Below are 27099 nucleotides of genomic sequence, written 5' to 3'. Positions count from 1 at the left end.
AAAGAGCTCTATGTTGAGAATAAAGAGCAAATGTGTAAAATATTAAACCTAGACCCCTTATTTCCTAAATGGATGTAAATATTGATATTTTCACATCTATGCTTATGCCATGATTTGCTACATAAAATAGTTAGATGCTTTAAAGTTTTATGGCATTAAAGGTTTACACAATAAGTGCAGAAGTTGGGACTTATGTGTCAGTTTCATTTCTCTTTTGTTGCTCTTTACAATGGAGGACAATTGTCTAGAAAGGAGAGCCTTGAGTGGACACAAAGGATTACTTTGAGTGCCAGAACTCTTTAAATTACAGATTCAGAACCTGACACTGCAGGACTGAATTCAACTCCCCACCCCCAACTCCAAAGCAAACGCTGACAGTTGTGGATGTAAAACCAAAGACCTTCCAAAAGTTTCTATTGAACTGAAACTTTTAATGCATCAGAAGGAGAACAGTATAGAATGTATTTAATCAAAAACATTTACATTTTAATTACATGTACATTAAGTTGGACCATAAGAAAGGCTGAGCGCCAAAGAATTGAAGCCTTTGAACTATGGTGCTGGAGAAGGCTCCTGCGAGTCCCTTGGACTGCAAGGTGAAGAAGCGGTCAGTCCTAGAGGAGTTCAACCCTGACTGCTCTTTAGAAGGCCGGATCCTGAAGCTAAAACTCAAATACTTTGGCCACCTAATGAGAAGGAAGGACTCACTGGAGAAGAGCCTAATGCTGGGAAAGGTTGAGGGCAAGAGAAGAAGGGGACGACAGAGAATGAGGTGGCTGGATGGAGTCACTAAAACAGTAGGCATGAGCTTAAATGGACTCCAGAAGATGGTAGAGGACAGGAAGGCCTGGAGGAAAGTTGTCTATGGGGTCACAATGGGTCGTACATGACTTCACAACTAACAACAACACATTAAGTTAAATTTAAAGTTGTAAGAAACATTGTCATTGCCCTAGCATTTCTTTGCCTTGGCTACAGTAACTGTAGCCCACGGAAACTACTCAAGACACAAGTTCATCCTTTGACATAAAGAAATGTTCTGTTCCCCTGCTTAAACTTCTAAGAAGACCCAGAAGAGTTTCAGGTGCAAGAAGTCAATTTCTTCCAGTAGAAATTATTTTCCATGAATTCCCATTATAGATGGACTTAATTCAGAACAGGAAAGTATATTACCAAGCATATAATTAATATTTTTTCTGGATGACAGGTAACACAAATATTATTTATGTATGAAATATTAATATTCTTACTTTCTGATTCTGAGAAAACTTTGCACATAAGACTTCTATACCTTAAGAAAAATGAACACTACCTTAAGGAAATGTAGCACTATTATATCATTAACAAGTACTTGCTGATAAAACATATAGCTTTTACTCTGAAGATAGGAAGATAAAAGTGTTCTTACACTAGATTTATCTTCATTGTTAAATTTGTTTGGTTTTGGCCAGCTATAAAATTATTCATTTTATGTATAAAATTTATATTTCTACTTTTAATGAGACTTCTAAGTTTGTAATAACTTTTAAATTTTCACTAAGTCATCTACCAGATCTCAACCAATCCAAAATAAATGCATTATTAAGGGATTGGCCCAGAATGCAAATGGAGATCCTTTTGCTACAAAGCTCATGCTAGTTGCCGTAGGAAAAAGAAAATGATGCAGTGATTGCTATATTATAGGAATGTCTGACTTTATAAAGAATGAATAAATGAAAAGAAGCTTGATTTATTTAATGCATGGAACTGCTGATCGTTCACAATCACATCTCAGAAAAACTTATTCATAACTGATCTTAACTGTTTTGTTGCTGTATTACCAGTTTACATAAGTGTAAGGGAGATTAGGATTTGCTGCTATTTATATGTAGTAGTTTTACCTGCCACTTTTGGTTAGCTGTGGCTCCCTTCTTGATGTTTTTTTGATTAGGAAATAGTTTCTTCCTTAATTGTTTATCTGGTATACAATTTAAAATCTAGGAAGGAAACTAACAACCTAGGACATACCGTATTTTTCGGCGTATAAGATGACTGGGCGTATAAGACGACCCCCTACATTTCCTGTTAAATTATAGGGTTTGGGCTATACTCGCCGTATAAGACTACCCCTCTTCCAACGCACACCAAATAAAAATTAAAAAACATCAGATTTGATTTTAATATGGTAATTTTAATTCAAATTCTTATGACATGCAGGTGCTTAGTAGGAAAACTGTCATTTATAAACATAAGGCTGTTTGTCATCAAACATGTAAACATAAAACAGTGCAAGTGGATTAAACTATAATAATAATAATAATAATAATAATAATAATAATAATAATAATAATAATAATAAGAAGAAGAAGAAGAAGAAGAAGAAGAAGAAGTTGGAGGGGACCTTGGAGGTCATCTAGTCCAACCCCCTGCTAAGGCAGGAAACCCTATACCATTTCAGACAAATGGCTGTCCAGTCTCTTCTTAAAAACTTCCAGTGTTGGAGCATTCACCACTTCTGGAGGCAGGTTGTTCCACTGGTTAATTGTTCTAACTGTCAGGAAGTTTCTCCTTAGTTCTAGGTTGCTTCTCTCCTTGACTAGTTTCCATCCATTGCTTCTTGTCCTGCTTTCAGGTGCTTTGGAGAATAGCTTGGCAGCCCCTAAGATATTGGATCACTGCTATCATGTCACCCCTCACCCTTCTCTTCGTTAAACTACACATACCCAATTCCAGCAACTGTTCCCTATTTTCCTAATTCACTTTTTCACTTTTCCTAATTCACTCTAAAGCTTTCCCTGCACAGAGCCTTATGTAACACCAGCTGCCTGCAATTAGTGCAGGTTCGCATCCCACCAGGCTCAAGGTTGACTCAGCTTTCCATCCTTCCAAGGTAGGTAAAATGAGGACCCAGATTGTTGGGGGCAATAAGCTGACTTTGTAATAATGCTGCTTGGGGGGTTTGTGTGAAAGCCCTAATAAACAGGCATATACACAGAATGAAGGCTATTGCTAAGCACATTGATTTGTGCTTTAAATTGTAAGCCACCCTGAGTCTTCGGAGAAGGGCAGGATATAAATGGGATTTTTTTAAAAAAAGATCCGCTCCAGGTTTTCCAGCCAGCCCGCCCAGTTCCTGCGTCAAATGTGTCCTTAGAGCTAAGCAACTGCTCTGGCTGCTGCTTTCCCCACCTGCCTTTCAAGTTGGGATATACTACAGCTGCTCTTTAACTTTAGAAGGAAAGACGCCCAGACCCCAGCCTGTAAAAAATCACAGACTGCAGCTTCTTCTCCAATTGGTCCCACTTTCCCTGCGCAGACTAAATGGGAGATCCGCTACAGGTTTTCCAGCCAGCCCTGTCCCTAAATGTTCAGCACCCGGCGTATAAGACGACCCCTGACTTTTGAGAAGATTTTCATGGGTTAAAAAGTAGTCTTATACGCCGGAAAATACGGTATACTGTCCAATTCCCAACACACATACAAGGAATAAGAACAAATCCAATTCTCCTTTTAGCAATGGTTGCATCAGGTTGTATCCAAGCTCGAAAAAAGGACTATGTAACAGGAAATCCAGGCAAATGACTGTCTTTATGGAAAGCGCGCGCGCACACACACACACACACACACACACACACACACGTGATATATTTAGGACCTTATGCCCATAGGTGTAAATTTCCCTACTGTTTATTATGTATTATTCCTCAAAACTGAGAAATTCATAACAATTTGTGAAACTCTGATGTAGGTGACAAATACTTTTTTTGGAAATGGCTGGTTTTCTATGAGTTCTTCTAGCAGCAATCTAAATGATGGACAGGCTTAAATTATAATTCAGGTTTGAACACAAGGTACCATCAAATTTCAATAAGAGGTTTTCATCTTCCAGTTAGAAGATCAAACAGATTATATCTTGAAATAGCTCCTAGCAACAGCAAACGTGCAGCACTGTATATTCGGTAGCCTAGAACATCAAGAGCCCTGAAAAATAGATTCATGGTCTGTTGCACTTCTGCCATATAAATCCACTGAAGGCCATATCAAGGACTTAGAAATTGTTTGCAGTCAGTGTTGGATGGTATTGAAAAAAGAATTAAATTGAAAGGTAAGATTTCTATTAATAATAGAAAAGATATAGTTCTTTTGCATTTCTTTAAGAACTGACAATGAAAAAATTATGGATGTTAATGTTATTTGAACTACACAAGATATATATTCTTCAGGAAGAGTAGAGTAGAGTAGAGTAGAGTAGAGTAGAGTAGAGTAGAGTAGAGTAGAGTAGAGTAGAGTAGAGGAGAGGAGAAGAGAAGAGAAGAGAAGAGAAGAGAAGAGAAGAGAAGAGAAGAGAAGAGAAGAGAAGAGAAGAGAAGAGAAGAGAAGAGAAGAGAAGAGAAGATCTTTATTTGGCCAAGTGTGATTACACACCCAAAGGATAGAATATTGAAATTCATTCATTCATTCAAAAATAATCAAAACACACAAGGAACAAGGAATAGAACATTCGAATTGAAAAATGAAATGGAGGTGAATTTCAATTCATGCTATAAAATGTATATCCATTATAATATGATGACAGATGTCCATGATAGAATGATCCAAACAAATAGATAGTAATTCAGATGGGTTTTTTTAAAAAAAAAAAACAAAACCTAATTTATTACTACAAAGATATGCCAATAACTTTTTAGTCTGGTAAATGTTAGACAGTGTATGAGAATCACAATTTAAAATTTAGGAATAATCCCTAAAACTAAAGGATATACAATAATTTGTTCAGCATGGTTTCATTTATGAAGTACATTGTACAATAGTTATCACACCCTTGGTTTCTGCTTTATTCATATGTTCAAATATTTATATGTTTTGGCTGGAAAACAGATTAAAAATGATTAAAACACAGATACAAATTTGTCATCAAAAGCTTACCAAATAAGCAAGCTGAATGTGTTTTGCAGTTCTTCTAAAATCTCTTCTGGTGTTAGCTTACTTCTAAAGGGCAGTGTATGTGAACTGAACACATTTAAGAATTAGATAGATTCCATAATTTGGAACATAAAATGTCAGTTTTGTGATGCAGTATTTCTCACCTCCACCCACAAAATATTTTCTTATTTATTACAAATGGAAGACCTAAATGATTTTATGTTAGGAAATATCGTCTGAAATAAATTATCATTATTATTAATAAGGCAGAAAAAAGGTAGCAGTGAAAGAAATGATGTGATGGTCTGAATAACTGTAACAATATATTCACTTTAACTACAGTTTAACAAAATAAAATGGGTATAGAAATTTAACGAGGTATTCAAGAGATTGTATTTTCTTTGTTAAAGAACAGACGCGCAAACATTTCTGCTGTCATTGTGGAAACAATTTGGGATAATAAAGAGAATAAGCTGGAACATTTGGGGAAGATGTTTACAATGATTTTAGTAGGTATGCACCTCATCCCAAAATTAGGGCTTATTTTTGGTGTAGGGCTTATATTAGGTCCACCTTCAAAAATCAAGCTAGGGCTTATTTTCAGGGTAGGTCTTACTTTGGGGGAAAGACATTATTAGGTAAAGTCACCATTAGCAACAGTATTATTGAGTAACTATTGAGGTCTAGTATTTCAATGGTTATTACTAGCATTGAATGTAGTCTGGCTTCCTTGCCTAGGTATTTCCAAATTTTATTTTAAATTTATTTTAAATTTCCAACCAAAATCAAAACCAACTCATTAAATAATAATATAATAATATAATATAATATAATATAATATAATATAATATAATATAATATAATATAATATAATATAATATAATATAATATAATATAATATAATATAATATAATATAATATAATATAATATAATATAATATAATATAATATAATATAATATAATATAATATAATATAATATAATATAATATAATATAATATAATATAATTAATATAGTATTGTAATGTAATGTAATATAGGTAAAGGTAAAGGTTCCCCCGTGCATGCGTGCTAGTCGTTTCCAACTCTAGGGGCCGGTGCTCATCTCCGTTTCAAAGCCGAAGAGCCAGCGCTTGTCTGAGGATGTCTCCGTGGTCATGTGGCCGGCATGACTAGACACCAAAGACACACGGAATGCTGTTACCTTCCCACCGTAGTGGTCCCTATTTTTCTACTTGCATTTTTACGTGCTTTCGAACTGCTAGGTTGGCAGAAGCTGGGACGCGTAACAGGGGCTCACTCTGCTACGTGGCACTCAGGATTCGACCCGCCAAACTGCCAACCATCTGATCGACAAGCTCAGCATCGTAACCCACTGAGCCACCGCATCAATATAATATAATATAATATAATATAATAATAATACAATACAATACAATACAAATCATACTGACCATTTATAACTAGGGATTCTGAGACTTGTGGAACACTACGTTGAAAGAGATTTCTATATGTAATACCTATTAATTTCCTTTTTTAAAAGCTTCTACACAATGTCAGTTATTTTTATTTTAAATATCTGATATTAGATATCCTCCCAATGATTGTCCAGACTTCAGAGAAAAATGTCTAGATGTAGTAGCCTATGAAGTGAGTACTTGATAAATATAGCAATTAGCAGTATAACTATGGGCTGGTAAATACACGGCTTTTCAACTACTTTAGCTGCCTACACACCACTAACCCTTAAATTACAAGCAATAGGCATGTCATCTGTCGACCAATGTGGGGGATAACAACAAAGCAAACTATATGCCTTTGGCAATCCTACTGGGATAAAGTTGCATTTTAATATGTACTCTGATCAGTATATCTAATTTAGAAGCATTACCATCTTGTAAATAATAGCATCAAAGTTTTCTTTATTTTAGAAGTTCTTGTTTCTTAAAAAAACTTATAAAGCAGCTAAACAAAATCCAAAATATGAACCCTTAAGATGTAAGAATTGGTATAGGCCCAACATTAATTACTTCCTGTGTGATTTCAATCAATAGTATTACAAAATCTTCAGACTACACACCCAGCCACCATTTTTTAATTTGATCGGATAGAATAGAGTCTAGAATGTACCTAGCACTGAAGAAGTTTCCCTCAGAATGCCAACTGAATGCAAGCAACTGATATGTCAGTGGCCTTTTCCAAATTCTGGGTGGTGCATACACAACTATATAGAGTTCCCTTCCTGGTCATCATTGGTAGAGAGATGTCTCAATCCATTCAGAACCATCCTCAGGAGGCTGAGGGGCAGTGCAAATTAAAACAGCATCATGCTTTTGCAATGCAAACTCTGCCCCTTTTGAAATGCACATTGTGACTCTGCATGCATGCCCAAAAGGAGTGTTGTTTATGTCCTGAGGGTATGAGACTTCTTTTGTTATTTTGACACATGCCTTTAATCTCTGGGATGCTTCTGAATCCCCTCAACTTTTTCACAGACGCATGCAGAGGGCTTTCAAAATGGGAAGAAAAAACATTGATTTGGAATGAGTGAGGAGGACTTGTCTTATTTAAATCTTTGTGCAGAAGATGGATAATTAGAGAATCAAGTGACTAGAGGTTTTGAGGGTGGCGGTGGTGATTGTTTTGGCAGAAATGTCTCCAGCACCTTCCGTTCTTGAGCTGAAATCCAAAAAAATTTCTTAACAAAGAGTCCTCAACTTGATGAGCATTACTATCGACCAGGATTGGGAGAGGCAAGCCCATTAAAAGGGAGATGAGAGTATTCTGAAAGCACCTTGGTCCAGGAAAGACTACTTAATTTTCCATCTCCATTCTCCAACGCACCTGAAAGCAGGACAAGAAGCAATGGATGGAAACTAGTCAAGGAGAGAAGCAACCTAGAACTAAGGAGAAACTTCCTGACAGTTAGAACAATTAACCAGTGGAACAACCTGCCTCCAGAAGTGGTGAACACTGGAAGTTTTTAAGAAGAGACTGGACAGCCATTTGTCTGAAATGGTATAGGGTTTCCTGTCTGAGCAGGGGGTTGGACTAGTTGACCTCCAAGGTCTCTTCCAACTTATTATTATTATAAACAGCAAGGGGAGGGGAATAGACCAACCAAAATAACTAGATATATACATCAGGCTAAGATATAATGACATTTGTTTGTTATGGGTTTGGTGCATTATGTGATTCAGTAATGCTTATCTTGATGTGTGTATACAGGTATTGTGTTTAAGTCAACTAATAGTGTCCAGTCAACAAATACTGTAATGAAGTTATATTATCAGTTGGGGCAAGGGATTTGCTGCCAAATTTCTATACCCAAAATGGGTAATGTAGTTTATGTTGTAATTCTGTTGTTGTTGTTATTATTATTATTATTACTATTATGGCTGAATTCAAGGGACCTTTGAATAGACCCATAATTTTAAAAATACATTGTAAACTCTGTTTAAATCAAACTTATTGTTGCATGTAATATTTTAAAAAATCCAGCAAAAAGAAAAAAAAGCACTCAACTCTTTAGAGAATCCACTGGAGTTTCAGGAAAACGCTAGGAAGGCGCACACACACACACACACACACACACACACACACACACACACACACACACACAAATAAACAAATACACCAAAACATCAATTTGAGTAGCAAGGAAATAAATCTAATGTTATTGTTCATGACAAAAATACGATTTTGAAGGCATATTTCTTCAAATAGGGTTTTCCCCCCATTTCAGTTTACTATCTACTGTTTGCTTGTATAAATTGCCTGAGATGAATGTATATAAAGCTAAAACAGAATATCCTTAATTTTAGTTGGGGGAGTACCCAAGTGGTAGATTTGCATTCAGTTGAGATAAGTTATCAGGAGTTCAGTAATTGAATTTCTTTCTAATTTATATGAAGTCTACCTGCAGGGGACACATTAACTGCTAGGCCAAAGTTTACATAAATGTTCTGCAAGAGCAGTATCTTTAGCAAAACATAAACAATGTATACTAACTCAAAGTGTTAGGTTTTTTTTTTCCAGAATGGAAAGCAACTTGTATAAGAATTATAACTCACTGAACAACTCACTTCAGTCAGGTACACATAACAAGGACTTTATGTTAACAGGTATGATCCAAATCTTATATAAATTGTTTTGATAAATATATTTTTTCATGGATTTCTATCCCAACTATTGACTTGACCATTAAAAAGCAGGATTTTAAAAAAAAACACCTCCAGGGAACATTAGATCAGCCAGTTTGAACTGAAATTCCAATTGTCCTACTCAGCATGACCAACCTGAAGAAGGCTAAAAGTTGCATTTAGCAAAATATGGACTGATGTAGAATTCTATGAGAAGGACATTGTACTTAATATTCAAGAAGAGATGCTGATTTCTACAATTATTATTATAACCATCTTGAACAAAAGCACAGCATTCTAAGTTGCCCTTTATATTCATGTGGGATCATCACATCATCATAGTCATCATCAGTGATGACTATGACAAGATAGTCTGTCAATGTGTGTACATGATTTCTGTGTATTTCTTTAAGTAATTATAGATACATACATAGACAACACACAATGTATATCCAGAATCAGTGTAATTATCAACACTAATATGGATCAGCTGGTTAGTTTGCATTATTGTAAAAGAATTACAAGTTAATCAACATTTAATCAACTATATCTGCTTTAAAGTCTATTGATTTGCCCTTAACTGTGTTGTTGGTTACAAAGTCTATAACATTCATTCATGCATTTGGGCATTCACTGGTTTTATGAGTATTATTTGAAAGTTTAAGTTGGTATAGTTTTGCTTTTCATGTTCCCACATTATTTATCATTTGAAATTAATGTATCGCATAGAGCAAAGTAAAGGACTTACTCAAATCATCATTATCTTAATTTGTTTTGTTTTTTTATTCTGATTTCTAAAATATAAAGCTAATGTTTGGGGTTTATTTAAAGCAATGTTTTATTTTTTGTTTTATCTAAACAAACATATGTACCCTCAAAAAAAATATTTCTCAAATGAAATTCGCGATGGTTTACCCCATTTGCTTAACTTTATTTAGCTAAATGACCTGGTCTTTTTAAAGAATTGAAAATATTGTAATAATGGCCTCACTGCAAATATAATGTAAATGTATTTCCTGTATACTTCTTTAACTTTTGGATTTTTTCTTTAAAAAAATCTGAGGCTTTCACTATGATATTTACAATATATTTACCAATATATTTACCACCTGCGACCAGCATCAACTTCCCTCCACCCAGTGTGCTCCCACAGAGAGGGCCTCCTCAGGCTGCTGCCATTCGGAGAATGCCGTCTGGTGACCCCCAGGGGGAGGGCGTTCTCTGTGGGTGCGCCTGACCTGCGGAACCATTTACCGGTTGAGCTCTGGATGGCTCCCGACCTTTGTTCCTTCCAACGCGACCTAAAAACCTATCTGTTTGAACAATCTGGCCTGGTCTGATGGGTTTTGTTTTAATTATTATTTTAATGTAATTTATCTTCTGCATTTGGGCACTAGGGTTTAATTTGTTTTCAATTTCTGTATTTGGGCATTTTGATATTTATGTCCCTGTTCACCACCCTGAGTCCTTCGGGAGAAGGGCGGTATACAAATCAAATAAAATAAATAAATAAATAAATAAATAAATAAATAAATAAATAAATAAATAAATATTTTTTTAGATAGATGTGGTTCATTATAATGAACTGAACTAGTTTACTCCATCAGAAAAGCAATTAGCTTCAACCAATCCAAACCAAGGCTTTGAAATATTTTCCCTAATTTCTTCACTACGTGAACAAGTCAGTTTAAAATAGCAAGGGCAAGGTACTTCAAAATGTTCATTTGGTGACCCCTATTATGTTAATAAGAAAAATATAAAAAGAATGTGAAAGTGAAGCATGGAAGAATTTTTCATTTTATTTGAAATAAATTCATTTATATTTATATGGATAGAATTCTGGAATAAAAATCAATAAAATAGAATTCTGGAATAAAATACAATAAACAAATCCTAATATTTTAGGGCTGTTGTAGTTTGAGGAGTTCTAGTCCCAAACTGTCTGGAGTGACCAATAATAAACAAAATTTGTTAAGGATGTAACAAAATATTTGAGATATATTAGTAAAACATAATGTAAAATCTTCAATTTGTTTCCGACATAGTTGAAAGAAAAATAGAAAAATAAGTAATATAAAAATGGAAGATATATCTTTTAGAATTCTACCATCTGAAGTTAATTTAAATTATTATTAAGATAATTTAAATGCAAGCCACCTAGAGCAGACATGTCAAACACAAGGCCCGGGGGCCAGATCCAGCCCGTGAAGTGGTTTCATGTGGTCCGCGAAGCCATCCTGGAAACAGTGAGGGAACGGCCCCCACTGCCTTGGCCCTGGCCCAGAGACCCTCCTCCTGCCAGAGACCCTCAGATCTGTCCCACTCCTGCCCAGGCCCCCATAGGCACCGTTGATGCCAATGATGTAGAGCTGGCCACGCCCACCCAGTAGGCCACACCCACCCTGGCCACACCCACCCAGCCCCCTAAGGGCAACCGCAATGCTGATGCGGCCCTCAATGAAATTGAGTTTGACACCCCTGACCTAGAGTAATTTAGTTGCGATGGGAAGCCATAGAAATCAATCAATTAATAAAATAATACTTTTAACAAGAAAATCATGTATTCTTATTTACTGATGAACATACATTTTACAGAACAAATGTCACCAACACTTTGCAGAGGAATATATTTAGTCTGCATCATATGTTACATTGAGCCAAATTAAATATATTATGCATGAGCATTTATTCCTATCTTAACAGAATAGCATAACAACAGAAGGTACTTTAGAGCATTTATCCTTCAACCTCATCCTCAAGCAGGAGACCCTATACCATTCCAGACAATTGGCTGTCCAGTGTCTTCTTAAAAGCCTTTGGTGATGGACCACCCACAACTTCTGAAGGCAAGCTGTTCCACTAGTTAATTATTCTCACGGTTAGGAAATTTTCTCCTTAGTTCTAGGTTGCTTCTCTTCTTGATTAGTTTCCATCCATTGTTTCTTCTCTTGCCTTCTGGTGCTTTGAAAATAGGTTGTGGCAGCCCCTCAAATATTCGAGCACTGCTATCATGTCATCCCTACACCTTCTTTTCACTAGATTAGACAAACTCAATTCCTGCAACAGTTCTTTATATATTTTAGACTCCAGGCCCCTAATCATCTTTGTTCCTCTTTTCTGCACTCTTTCCAGAATCTCAACATCTTTTTTATAATATGGTGACCAAACCTGCATGCTGTATTCTAAGTGTGGTCATCCTAAGGCTTTAGAAAGCGGTACTAACACATGATCTTGATTCTATCTCTCTATTAATGCAGCCTAGGATTGCATTGGCTTTTTTAGCTGCTGCCGAACACTGCTGGCTCCTATTTAAATGATTATCCACTACATCTCCAAGATCCCTATCAGTATTACTGCTTTTCAGCTAGGTTTCACCTAATCTGTACCTGTACATTTGGCTTTTCTTGCCTCAGTGTAAAACCTTACTTTTCTCTACACTGATTTTCATTTTATTAGATAGGGCCCAGGTTCAAGTCTGTTGAGATCCATCTGGATTTTGGGGTGTTGGCTATTCCTGCCAGCTTAATGTCCTCTACAAAATTGATGAGTTCTCCTTCTGTTCTCTCATCTAAATCATTTATGAAGATGTTGAAGAGTATTGGGCCTAAAACTTTTTTTATTATTCTGATATAGCAGGAGAAGTAGATTTGACATTTAATGTCACCAGCAGAGTCTTTTTCTTATGCATGAATCATGGTTTCATTTGTAGTTTAACTAACGATATGAAGTTCATCAAGTAATTTCATAAAAATATTGTCTCAGACTATAAACACTGTAGAATTCTTCCTCACCACTTAAAATCTATGGTTTATCATAGCTATCTAGCAGATGTATTATCATACAGTAGGATTTTCCAGAATACGGTAAATTATAGCAAAACTAAAAGATTCATATATCACTTAAAGCTATTAATAGTTAAATGTTATGTTATTTACTATTATCCTAAGCTTTATAGTGACATGCTTCTGGTCTGTTCATTCTATACTAGGTTCATTAAAATCAATCCAAACTTTCCTCAGTAAACCTTCCTCCGCTGCTGAGATTTATTTCTCCATTATTTGCAACAATTTTTCAAGAATAAATTCCATCTAAGCTACTTTGCTATAATCTGCAATGTTTAAAAAATCTTTATTAAATAGTAAAGGATGAAGCGCTTTTTTTTCCTTTTGTATATTGATTCATAAAATATTTATTCCACTTTTCCTCATTAAACCATTTGCAAAGCAGGATTTCTTTATTTGGCTTAGCTCTTGCAAAAGCTTTACGATACATTTGTATACTGCCTCTATTACATACAGCCTGTTTGATAACATGCAACTGAAAAACTGTCTATAAACACAGTGTTCCATGAGTTTACGTGTTATAATAACTTCACAGAAAACAACATTGCTACAGAAATAATGCTTAGAAATTAGATATCAGGTTTATCAATATAAGATTGGCATGCTCCAGTTGTCCTAACTCCCCGGTGGATACCTAAAGCTGAACAAATAAAGCATCATATTATGAACAACATATTTCCTGCTAAGAACAGGCAGAGAGATATGGTATACTCACTATTTTTTCAGCACATGTCTCCATCCGTTTGGTATTTTAAATGAATTGATTCATTGGTGTATGTTGTGGTCAACAGTTCCTATAAATCTCCAAAACACATAGAAAACACATACAAAAATATATTTCTTTTTTAAGTGTTAATTTGAAGAATTCTCTACTGTAAGCAGCACTATTTTCCACCTATTTTCCTGTGAGGAAGCCCAAACTTTTAATAAGTACTTCAAGACAGAGGTAATATGTTTATGCAAAGTCAAATATTTACTATAGGTATCTCTCTTGTGTAAATTTAATTTCATTTGCCTTAAAGAAAAAAGAGGCAATAATGTCATCTTTTCAAATATTACAAAATTAGGAAAATGTACAGTATTTCTTTTATAATATTGATAGAAGTAAATGAAAGGTCTTCAGAATTTAAAATTGAATCTGCTGTGTAGTGGAAACTTACTGAGTGGAGAAACTACAATGGATGTGAGCAAGAAATAGTAGTATAAAGGCAGGATGTAAGATAAACATCTAGGTAAAAATTAGCTGGGTCTTTAGAGTGGGAAAAGGAAGAATACAAGCTGTAAAAAAACAGCTGCAAGAGGAAATGGCTAGGCAGGGGAAATTAGCTGAATGGGATAACAGGAAAACTAGCAGAATGGGATAACAGGAAAGGCAGACCGAACTGAAAAACAGGAAAGAACCTATTGTTTTAAGAAGCCATAAAATATTGCCAGAACTCAAAACAAGCAATTCAATATGTCTAATATCTTTCATTATTAATGTACATGTGAAGTATGATTTAGTATGTTTAAGGAAGGTAGCAGGAAATGGTCGGAAAGAGTGTAACGTCATAGTACCTCAGCCAATGGGGAACAAGGAGGGATGCGGCAGCCAGGTCAGGGTTGTATAAAGAAGGGAATACTTTGGTTTGGAACTTTGGAGAGTACCAAACTTTGATAGCTTCTCTCCTGTTTATTGCAATAAAGGAAAAAAAAGGAGTTTCACTGTGTCTTGACTGTTATTGGTCAGGTAAGCTTGCCTCTGGTCACAAAGGAAAGTAGACAGGAGCACATAACAATATATTCCATTGAATTTTTGTTTGTATATTTTACTATTGGTGGATTTTCCTATTGATGGAAAGTATTTTGTTTCATTTTAGGGAACATGTTTACAACGTCTATACTGACTTGTGGTAAAACAACTTCACCTTATTTATTGTTATAAATTTTACAAAGATTAATTTTTCAAAATGGTTTTCATATTGCTTATAAGCTTTACTAAAGCAGCCCATATTCATACTGCTACTTCATCTCCTTATCATCAAGAAATTAAAGAGCATGTTCCACACAACTTTTGATAGTATTTTGTTTCCAAAATAAATTCTCCCAAGAGATCTCATCAAGAGCCAGCAAGCACAGAAATCAATGCATTTTACTATAGCTTTAAACATTTCATTGGAACATCATTAATTCAAGCTTTTTAAAAATAAAATGGTTGCTCTCATTTTGAGAGTGCATTAAATGTAAATAAAAAAGAACTTGCCGAGCTTTTAGGGAAGATTCAATCCATATTTCATACGCTGAACATTGTAGAAATATCTACTTTCTAAAGTAGCATAGAATGAATATTTTGATTATAGTCACTGTCCAAAACTGTAAAGACACATTAACAATTAAAAGTAAAACCAAACAAGATAAAACTCCATAACTGAGAGTAGATTCATCATTAGATAATAAATGTCTGCCTAATTTTACAGGCAGTATAACAAAAACATTCCAGGGTTAAATTTTTCAGAATTACCTTTCTTATATATATATATTTTATTTTTCCCAATTGGGTTAGAATTTTTTGTCTGATATGGAACTGAGAGAAAGAAAACTCCAGCTTACAGAAGAGACATTCAGAGATATTAGAGTCATCTTCATACAATGAGAAGCATAAGAACTTTTTTTTGCAAAAGTTTATTATATTTCATAAACAAACATTAAAATAGAAATTAACATAAAACATAGTACGCAATTATATTCAGCTATGAAATATAGCAGAATGCAAGGTTGTCAGTGTGTGTCCGAACAAATACTATATTTTTCTTCAAACAGACAAATGTACTTAATTGCAGCTACATAATGAGCCTTGGTGGAGCAGTGGGCTAATGCCTCCTTAAGTAACACCAGCTGCCTGCAATTAGTGCAGGTTCGCATCCCACCAGGCTCAAGGTTGACTCAGCCTTCCATCCTTCCGAGGTAGGTAAAATGAGGACCCAGATTGTTGGGGGCAATTAAGCTGACTTTGTAATAATGCCGCTTGGGGTGTGTGTGAAAGCCCTAATAAGCAGGCATATACATAGAATGAAGGCTATTGCTAAGCACATTGATTTGTGCTTTAGATCGTAAGCCGCCCTGAGTCTTCGGAGAAGGGCGGGATATAAATGGAATTAAAATAAAATAAATAAATAAATAAATAAAAAATAATGTATAAGGCAGAATCTAGTAGAATAGAAAACATTGAAAAATATTCCTACTAATCATTTCATGGTGGTTGGTAACACATAATATTCAGTATTGATCAGTTATTTTAATATCCTTAGAATTATTTCTAGCTAAGCTTCGGTTCCTTTAAAATTCAGAACAAACTTAAAATTGTCTACCATTTCATACAATTTTCTGTCATGGTCTTGTTTTTCCTTCTCCACCCTCCCAACTTACATAATTAAAAAAATAGGATAATTGTGTTGCATTTTTTCAGACTGATCAAAAGTAATGGACAATCCCTAACACTCCCCTCAATGGATTTAAGTTGTATAAATCATGTAAATATCCTTACAACTAATTTAGAACCAATTTCCACGTACCATTTTTCACTGAACATTTCAATCCAACATGATTTATATTCTTGGTGAATATAATTTATATTCTTGATGAACAATTTTCAGTGGACTACTATACTTTTTGTGTAAAATTTTCTTTAGAGAAAAGCTGACTCTCATCTCCAATCATATTAAGCTATTTTTGTTTAACCATTGCAAAGTCTTTATTACTGATTTTTTCAGCTTGCTTCCCCTCTTGCCATAGGATGCAGGAGGAATCAGAGAAGTAAACAATGGCTCCTTTGTTCCCCTTGTCCTATAAAATCTGATAACTTACGGCAGAAGACTACACATGTTTTGCTGCAAAAATGAGAAGTTTATCCTCTTTCCTCTCTTCTTTCTTCAGCACTTTTGTTGAATATTCATTTGTTCATTCATTAGCCACCCAACTCAACCAAGTGATTCTGGATGGCTTACAATTCCAAAATTATAAAGCCATTAAAACTTTAAAACAGTAAAAAATATCCACAAAATAAATGTGATATTCTGTCTCATTGTTCACAAATGAGCTAATAGCTAAAGTTAAGCAATGTATTCTGGCATTTAATGCTTACCTTGCTGGAGGCAACAGATTTCATGACTGGCTGTCATTGTCTTCAAACAGCGATAGTCCTGCAGATTTCAAAAGGCATGTTTAATGCTATTCTCTAGTAAAACATAATCTTGATCCTGTAAGAGTAAATTCCTAGCTAAAATTGTATTTACTTAATTAAGGCAGAATTTATTTGAACTTTTCCCTCTCATTCTTTTAAATCTGGACTGTTACATTTGTTCACCTAAAATTCACTCCTTTTCCTCTGTACCTCCTATAGTAACTCTCACAACTACTGTACATAATTAACGTTAGTTTGTGCCTGTGACAAATTTGTCAAAATTCCAAGCTCTTTCATTAGGTCAATTAGAAATCCTCCTCAAATTCTGCTTATAGAAAAAACTTTAAGCCTCATACATCCAGTTCATGTTGAGTGAAACGGCGAAGTTGCTCAAATCCCCATCAAAAGGAATGTGGGCATTTAGGCATAGAAGGGCTGCTGGTATGGCAATGGTTGTTGTATCTTGGGCTAGGTTACATCACATATGCTTCAAGAGATGATTTATAATCTGGGACAAGTATTAGAATCACTACTTGTTTCTTATTTTGGAGCAAAACAGTAGTTTGGTTGACATCAGCAGTTTGGTTGACATTAGCAAAGTTTAAAAAGAATTGTGTAGACTATTTAACCTTGGATAGGTAAAGATAAAGGTTCCCCCGCACATGCGTGCTAGTCGTTTCCAACTCTAGGGGCCGGTGCTCATCTCCGTTTCAAAGCCGAAGAGCCAGCGTTTGTCCGAAGACGTCTCTGTGGTCATGTGGCCGGCATGTTGTTGTTAGCTGCGAAGTCGTGTCCGACCCATCGCGACCCTATGGACAACATTCCTCCAGGCCTTCCTGTCCTCTACCATCTTCTGGAGTCCATTTAAGCTCACGCCTACTGCTTCAGTGACTCCATCCAGCCACCTCATTCTCTGTCGTGGCCGGCATGACTAGACGCCAAAGGCGCACGGAACGCTGTTACCTTCCCACTGGAGTGATCCCTATTTTTCTACTTGCATTTTTATGTGCTTTCGAACTGCTAGGTTGGCAGAAGCTGGGACGAGTAACAGGCGCTCACTCTGCTACGCGGCACTCGGGATTCGACCCGCCAAACTGCCGACCTTCTGATCGACAAGCTCAGCTTCCTAACCCACTGAGCCACCGCGTCCCTCAACCTTGGATACCTCCTATGATAAAAGAAGTGGATAGAATTCTCTGTCATATTTCACTCCAGGCATGCCTAGAAATATCAACTCTCCAAACACTGAATCCTTATTTAAGCCCTGGTTTCACTGCTGAAGGCCCTCAAAGTCAATTCCTTTCATTTTTTTTAAAACTGAAGATTAAAACACAGCCAAATATAACAATTTTGCTTCCTGCAGTTAATAGCAATCAGTGCTATCCCCTGTTCTGTACCAGCCTGCTACTGGCCCTGCAGCAAAAGCAGGGACAACCCCTTTACAAATGGCAAGAGGCTGGAATAAAGCCTGCCAAATTTATTAACATAAAACAGAGCAAGACAAGACACCAACCATGAAACAGGAGCTATGAAACAGGAACTATCCAAGCGGTTGCCTTCAGCAAACCAGCCCTCCCACACATTCCCCTTAAATACAGTTCAGGGCGTGGCCTCTCTCTGCCTCCTTCCAAGGTGCCCCATTGCCTTCCTCTGTTTACTCCTGATTGACTGCCTCCTGCGTCGGGCGTCCTTGAACAGGGCCAGCTGTGGGTCATCTTCATCCACGCTGTCAGGCTCACACACCTGGGTCTCCGTTGTGACCAGGTGGGAGGGGCCCGGCTGAGGGCTCTGCGGAGCCTCAAGGCCATCATCAGCAAGCTCTTCAACACCCCGCTCCTCCTCCTCTGAGTCGTCCGACCCAACTGCCGAACCCACAGGCTGACCCTGAATCACAACATCCCCTTAGAATTTAAACCTCTAGAAGAGTACAGAAATAACCTTGAAGGATTGTAGTTATGTAAACATCAAGTGAGAGAGCGAAACAAAAAAAGAAAGACTTTCTCTGCTATATCAAGGTGAAGAAGAAAACTTTGTCAGGCTTTCAATTTATTATATCCCCACAAGAAAAACCGAGTTCCAGTCAACCTTCTGCTCTCTTTCCTGACCTGATGTGCTTCAAAGGCTAAAAACACCCTTGGCTTTGTCCTCCTAGTTTTCTGAGTAAGCCTGCTTACTCAGGCTTGGGAGACATTAGCTCCAGTCTTGCTAGCTTCATTCTTAACAGTGTCCTTGTTGAAGCAGCTGCACTGACTAATTAGCTACAAAGCTAGGCTCAATATTTTGTTTTGAGCATATGAAGCTTAAAACAAATTGAGACAAAGATACTTGAAGAATGATTTCACTTTTACACTTTTTTATAATTTGCTATTTGGAGGTGTTTCCCAAGATTGAGAATAGCATCATATTATTTTTATCTTTGATTACCCTCCCCAAACCAATTTGAAAAAATAATCACAATATACAATGCAATGCAACAGTATTGAATTCTGTTAACAAATATTGGAAGTAGAATCATAACTAACTACATATTATCCAAAACCTGGGAGCTAGATCCATACATTCTTGAGGGGGAGAGAAAGACAATCCCTACATCACGAGTGTCAAACTTGCAATGTCCATGTGACATGTCGTGATGTATTGTGACTTTTTTTCAATTGCTGGCAATGGGGTGGGTGGTTTCTCTATGAGGCATCTGGCCTGTGGGCCAGCAGTTTGACACCCTTGCCTTACACTCTTGATATTTTGAATCCTGGTGGTTGCATCTCAGCAATTTTCTTGGCAATGTTACAGAGGTGATTAGCCATTGCTTTGTTCTGAGTATTTTTATTTCTCACACTGCTGAGATACAATGAGATAAAAATGGAGACATGAAGAGAAATGAAGAGGAAATGCTTTGAACTGTATCAGGAATTTGAAGATTTACTTTAAAAGTATTGAAAATATGTTGCCAGCTTGTAATATTGGCTTTTGCTAGATAGTTGGCATGAAATATTTCAAATGCCAGTAAAAAGCAGGGTGCAGTAAAATATTAAAAAGTAGACATCCATTGATTAGCATTTCCCACTGTAATGGAATTGTCAGGCAACTCAACCATCTATCTCAGTACCAGAACTAGCATTGATCTGTTTATTGCTTGGAAGAAAATGCATGAATGTTTGGCTTTAATCAGAAATTATAATTTTTGATTTAACAACAGAGCAATCACTAAGACAATTTCTATTTGTTGTTTAAAAGCTGCTCAGATGCACAAAGCAACATTAAGCTAGAATGAAAAGTCAGTCAGTAGCACGTGGGCAGGAATCTAATTAATAAAACCTACCAATTACAGGAAAAGTAGTATTTCCAATTGATAGTGTTGAAAATAAAGTTGCCTGCTGTCTGCCATCTGTCATAATTAGATTGATCTTTCATAACTAAATAATGGAGATTCAAAAATTCAATAATCCCTGGTGCTCATGCTAAACATATCATTGATGGTATCTAGCCATGCCATTCTCTGATAGCCTCTTTTTCTATTGACTTCAATTTTCTTAAGCATCCAAACAATCTTCTGCTACAAACAATCTTCTTTGTTTATTTGTACAATTTAAATATTATTTTAATATTATCCTCCCAGTGATTTTACTTCTTCTAATACTGAATTAAAGCCAAATTGGTTGACTGATTAAGGCATCAGTCTGGGAGACTGTGAGCTCTAGTTCCATTTTAGGCACAAATGAAATATTGCCAAGAAAACTTCAGGGACTTTCAAGTCAAGATTGACTCAAAAGCACCAAAAAATATGAAATACTTGTTTCTCTTGTTTTCCAAGTTAATAGCAACCATTTCTCCAGCACCACAATTCAAAGGCATTTGTTTTTTATTGAGTATTTCTCAAACTGTAATTTTCAAGATAATGTAAAACATTATCTTAAAGATACATACTTTGTTGTCAGTGTCTCTACACTTAAAATACTTTCTATAGATTTCTTATTGTCTCCCAAGAAGCAGATATCTCTTTATGTCATGATCACCATCAACATGTCTAGGGACTTTAAAAACTGAAAAAGATAAAGTCTTTCACTTGGCATTTGAAATTGACATAAATTCAGTTTTATCTTAGAGAGAAGTGGGAAAACGAGCAACAATGGCCTTTTATGGTCCATTTTCAGCTGAATTACAATACTTACACACCACTAACTAGGAATAAACAACTGCAACAACAAACTTCTGGTAAAATAAAAATCCTATTTGATTTCTTTGCCAAAAGAATTTTATTAATTTGCTTCAATTTCTGAATCATCTATGGATAAAAATCTGGAAAACCATTTTGTTTGTTTGTTTTCCTCTCAACAGTTCCCATATGCCATGACCTATGGAGAATAAGGTAAAGTTGTAGATCTCAAGGAATCTAGGAACAAGATTAGGCTTTTGAGATGAATGGAAATGGAGAACCTGCATAATAAACACTTTAGGTTTTAAGATAAAATGTCAGATAAAAATGATAACATCTCAGATCAAAATCTGTCCTTGAAAACTGCTAAACGTTGATCTTCTTCGACGTTATAGAAAATGACAGGAAAAAACACATTATTTCTGTAAATGACTTATAGGTGGACTACTTTGTCCAAATAAATTTTGGATAAAAGTCTATAAAACCTCTGTTTTCTGTTGTTTACCAAAATAATTCTTGTTTCATGTGAATGAATCACCAGATTTTTCAGCTCCACCATTTTTTAAATCTGATTTAGATTATCAGCTAAATTTCATCTACATAAATTCAGTCATTTTTAAATTTTGAATATGATGGAAGAGAGTTTGTAAAGTGATAAGCTACATTGTGTTGCTTTGTTTTATGGAATCTGGACTACATTCAAGTGAAGCTGGCTGTTGGTATTCTGCCAACTCAGTAAGCTGTTGTCCGTCAACTGAGGGTTGAAATTTTTGTTTTTGGTCTTCTTGATTGTGTACCCATAATAAATCAAGTACTCTCTGGGAGACACTACTGGTCATACTTTTGGACAGGAAAAAAAATCTGTTTACCAATTAAACAATAAAGCAGTTAAAAGTTTGAAGTTGTAATTCAGCATGGCACCATGACAAATAGTGCTGCCATAGCGTTGCAATTTAGTATAATAAACAAAAATTATTATTTGTTGGAGCATTATTTGAATTTGATCTTGTATGTTTCTTATGCATATTTTGCAACTCAATTTTCCTACTTTTAGTATGTCAGGGAAGGAAGAGGACTTTTGAAAGAGCATTTAGAAAATGAGATGGGTGGTGCCTGAATTTGATAAATAAAATACAATATATTTAGTTCTCAACAAAATGTGTGTTCAGAAGTATTTCCTTTATGCACTGGGTCAGTGAACAATATTAATATAGTCCATGCATCTTTTTCATTTGTATTATGATTTGATCCTGAATGATGATTGATCTTGATTTTTATTCATTCCTTTTAGTTTTGGGTTCAAAAGAAGATAATTTTAAAAAATGTTGAAGATTTTATCTCAGGTATGTTAATATGTAATACTGCATCATGCTATGTTTTGTGTTTTACAAATGAAGCAGCTGGAAATTACTAAGCATAGACGAGGCAAACTGAAAATGACAAATATAATGCTTGTAGAATGAATATTGAAACTAAATTTCTGATTTGCAACAGGTCAGGAGAGCTCTAAAAGAAATGAATGAATGTTTTGGAGCATTATAAAGTATCCTTTAAGAAAAAGCCTGAAATTTCTCAAAATGATTGTCCATAAATCGTTATATCGCAATATACAGTATATCTACATATACATTTAAATTTAGTGCACCCCAACTCCATCTTGAGTCTAAATGTGTATGTCTGGCTAGTGTTCACTGACATATTATTTCTTACACTCTGGAGAAATGGCACAGGCAATCAACTATAACAGAATGCATGTTTTGTCAATCAATTTAACAAGCCTTGGTGAAATTATTAACAAAAAAGAAACAAAAATGTGATTTGTCGAGGAGGAAGAGCTGTGAAACTGTGCCAAAATAGACAGAATATCTGATAATTATTTCCCTAATAATCTGTTACCTAATAACAGATGGACAATGTGAGACTCTAGAGTTGCATGTGGCAATGAAATCTTTTTCACAGCTTCTGGAGACCATTTTAAATACAACTGATAAAAAACAGAGAAAGCACATTTTTTATTTATTTTATTTTTTATTTTAATTCCATTTATATCCCGTCCTTCTCCGAAGACTCAGGGCGGCTTACAAGCTTAGCAGTAGCCTTCATTCTATGTATATGTATAGTACATGAAAACTATTGTATAAAGCAAGGGTACCCAAGCTTGGTAATTTTATGTCTTGTGGACTTCAGTTCCCAGAATTCCCCAGCCAGTATGGTTTAAACTCTAAAATAAGTTTATCTCACTATTTTGGGAAAATAAACATTCTTTCCCCAAATTCTTCTCAAAATCGAGCCAGAAAAATATATAGAAAGATATACTTTATATACATTATACCTATCACATTATTCCTTCTCAGAATAAGCAAGGTAGAGGATCTCCTGCTTGAGACATAGGGCCGAAGTCTCTTCCAACTCTGTTATTCTGTATTATATAAAATGAGGAAAGTTAAATAATAAGCTAAGATGCAAAAGCATGTAGTAAGAAAAGGAAATATAGATAATTCTTTTATTGTACCTGTCCTCACTTGCATACTCTCCATGCTTTATTCTTGCAAGCTGTTGTTCTTTGACCACATCCAGACACCATTTCTTACTTTGTCTTTTGTGGTTACAATGCTTTCACCTCTCTCTTCTTAAGGATCCCCTCCAACCACTACTTTGTCAGCCTTCCTCTTTTTTCTCAATTCATCTATTTTTCCTTCCTATATTTCTCTTGTCCTTTTGTCGTTGCTTGTTCCATCCAAATGATAGAGCAATGTTCTATCGTGTTGTTAACTCTCTTTTGCATTCATCGCTTATTCTTTCTTGACTCTAACTTTTCTTTTAACCATATACACATCTAAAATAACGTAATCATTGTGTTCCATTTATTTTTATGCTTTTCCAGTCACATCAAAAGCTCATTTCCATATAATAAAATAAGAACATGCAGGGTCATTCTATTATGCTAGTGGACTTGCAAAAAATACAGAAGATCAGCAGTTTGGCGTAACAGAGTGAGTGCCTGTTACTCGTCCCAGCTTTTGCCAACCTAGCAGTTCAAAAGCTGCGCGGGGGAAACTTTACCTTTACTTTATATATCATTGCCCCAGAAATATCGGGAGGAAAAAACAAAGAAACACCCAGACTCAAAAACTACAGAAAGGAATATAAGCTTAAATGTTATTTGATGGTGAAATATTAACCATTATTCAACCACAACATTTAATAAGATTGTTCATAAAAATGATCTAAGGCTTTGGAGAATTCTCTTGGCATACATTCTACATTCAAAAAAATGAGAATAAGTGCAAAGTAGTTAATCCAGAAGAAGATTTCCTGCCAAAAGAATTTGACTGCCACATAATACATTTAATGAAGTAACTGGGTTGTGCCTGATAGGCAACAATCAAGAAATATATCAAAACCATTATTTTTCCAATTATGCAAAGAATTAAAGAGATCTTGAAAGGTGAAAAATGTAAACCTTTCTTTATTAAGATAATTGCAGTTATTAAGGTGAAAGTATAACCCAAAATAAACTTCTTGTTTCAATTCCAATTCCAATCCTAGAAAAAAAACTTTACAAGAATCGCAACAATAGTATTTAAAAATTATATGGAATTTAAAAAGACACATTTTCAAGACCCAAAAGATTAAACTGACCTTGTTTTTCAGTACATTATATTACAGAACAACCTTATCTGTCATGGCAAACAGTATTAATAAATTTCCCAAATTGCTGAACATCAGTAATGTAAGGAGCTGGCTTAGCTAATGAATTCATTGATATTTATGATACAGAAACCTGAAAGAGGGCAGAAAAATAAAATTATTTATTAAAAGACAAAGTTTGATGAAAGTATGAAGCTTTTATCAAGTCCAGCAAGTTCACTACTAATCTCTCCCTTAAATGTATTTCTGCTGGAGATAATAGTATATAGAAGGTTGACTCAGCCTTCCATCCTTCTGAGGTAGGTAAAATGAGGACCCAGATTGTTGGGGGCAATAAGCTGACTTTGTAATAATGCCACTTGGGGGGGGGGCGAAAGCCCTAATAAGCAGGCATATACATAGAATGAAGGCTATTGCTAAGTACATTGGTTTGTGCTTAAATTGTAAGCCGCCCTGAGTCTTCGGAGAAGGGCGGGATATAAATGGGATTAAAATAAAAAAAAAAATAAAAGTATAATTTCCGATGCATTTCTAGTCCATTCAGATTTAGATACATTATAGACATTACAACAATTACTTAGTGAAGCAAAGTTGAGATACCTACAAATTGTTGGAAGAATAAAAACTGACCACAAAAACAAGTCTTCTTAAGATGGTCAAGGCAAGAACGTGATTTGATCATAAAGTAGAAATGTTCAGAGTAGAACACGTTATTCTTAAACCCAAATTTTCATAATCTGATTTTCCTCCCATCTAACCCCTTCCACTACATCTACTTTTATGCATATTTAACATCATTAATGTAATTATAATATAGGCCAAAGTGGACGCTGCTAAATTGCAGCCTGGGGACCACATCAAGTCCTTGGTTAACTGTCTCAGAAATCTGGAAAGCCAAGAGGTGAACAAGACCTGGACTATCTTTTTTCAGACTATTTTGGTTCTGGTCTCTATGGAAACAGTAAAGAAGGGGCCATCTTCCAAATAATGAGTGGGATTTAAAAGAGACCATTTTTAAAAAAAAAAAAATTCAGCAAATCTATGACGTCAAATCCCTTTTGTCCATCTCTAATATATAAGTGGCATTTGCTGGTTTTGCTCATAAATCTGTTTCAAGATTACAGTTCTCAGTGTAATTACTGGAAATAAATGAAACAATCTACAACTTTAAGGAAATATTTCTTATCTTCAAAAGAGCAGCTGATATGACCACAACAGTTGTTTTATTCCCAACAGCAACAGTAAGTTATCCCACAGAGATGTATTTCTAAAGTAATTGGGCATTTTGACTGGATGCAAAATGAAAGGGGGGGAAGGGAGAATAAAGTATAAAAAAAACCCTGAGATGATAGTTCCACCCTCTTTAACTTTGAAGAGGTTAATGTGGAATCAAATTATATTGCCTGATATAATGCTAGTAAGACCTACTATAATGAATCTATGAAATAATGTGTCCCTTTGGTAAATATGAAATGTGCTATAACATTTACATTAAAAGCTATGCTTTATCTTCCATTTTAATATCGAACTGTCATTCTCCAATTTATGTCATTCTTTAACTTCAAGTAACAGTTATGGCATCTGAGTAGATTAAAAGTTTAAGCTTTTTCAATATGAGTAATAGAAAAATCCTCCTCCTCCTCCTTCTAATATAAAAGAACTAGTAACAGAACAAATTGTATTAAAATTGAATAGAAAGAGTGCAGAGAAGAGCAACAAAGATGATTAGAGGTCTGGTGGCTAAAACATATGAGGAACGGTTGCTGGAATTTGGTATGTCTATTTTAATGAAGAGAAGGACGAGGGGGGACATGATAGCAGTGTTCCAGTATCTCAGGGGTTGCCACAAAGAAGAGGGAGTCAAGCTATTCTCCAAAGCGCCTGAAGGCAGGACAAGAAGCAACAGATGGAAACTAATCAAAGAGAGAAGCAACCTAGAACTAAGGAGAAATTTCCTGACAGTTAGAACAATTAATCAGTGGAACAACCTGCCTCCAGAGGTGGTGAATGCTCCAACACTGGAAGTCACTAAGAAGAGACTGGACAGCCATTTGTGTGAAATGGTATAGGGTTTCCTGCCCAAGCAGGGGGTTGGACTAGATGACCTGCAAGGTCCCTTCCAACTTTATATTATTATTATTATTATTATTATTATTATTATTATTATTATTATTATTATTATTATTATTATTATTATTATTAATCTTGTAAGTAACGCACCAGCACCAGGGGAAACAGGATGTCTCATTC

This window comes from Vipera ursinii, assembly GCF_947247035.1.
Source record: "Vipera ursinii genome assembly, chromosome: 7".
NCBI classification, from domain to species: Eukaryota; Metazoa; Chordata; class Lepidosauria; order Squamata; family Viperidae; genus Vipera; species Vipera ursinii.
Note: the sequence above shows the minus strand (reverse complement) of the source record.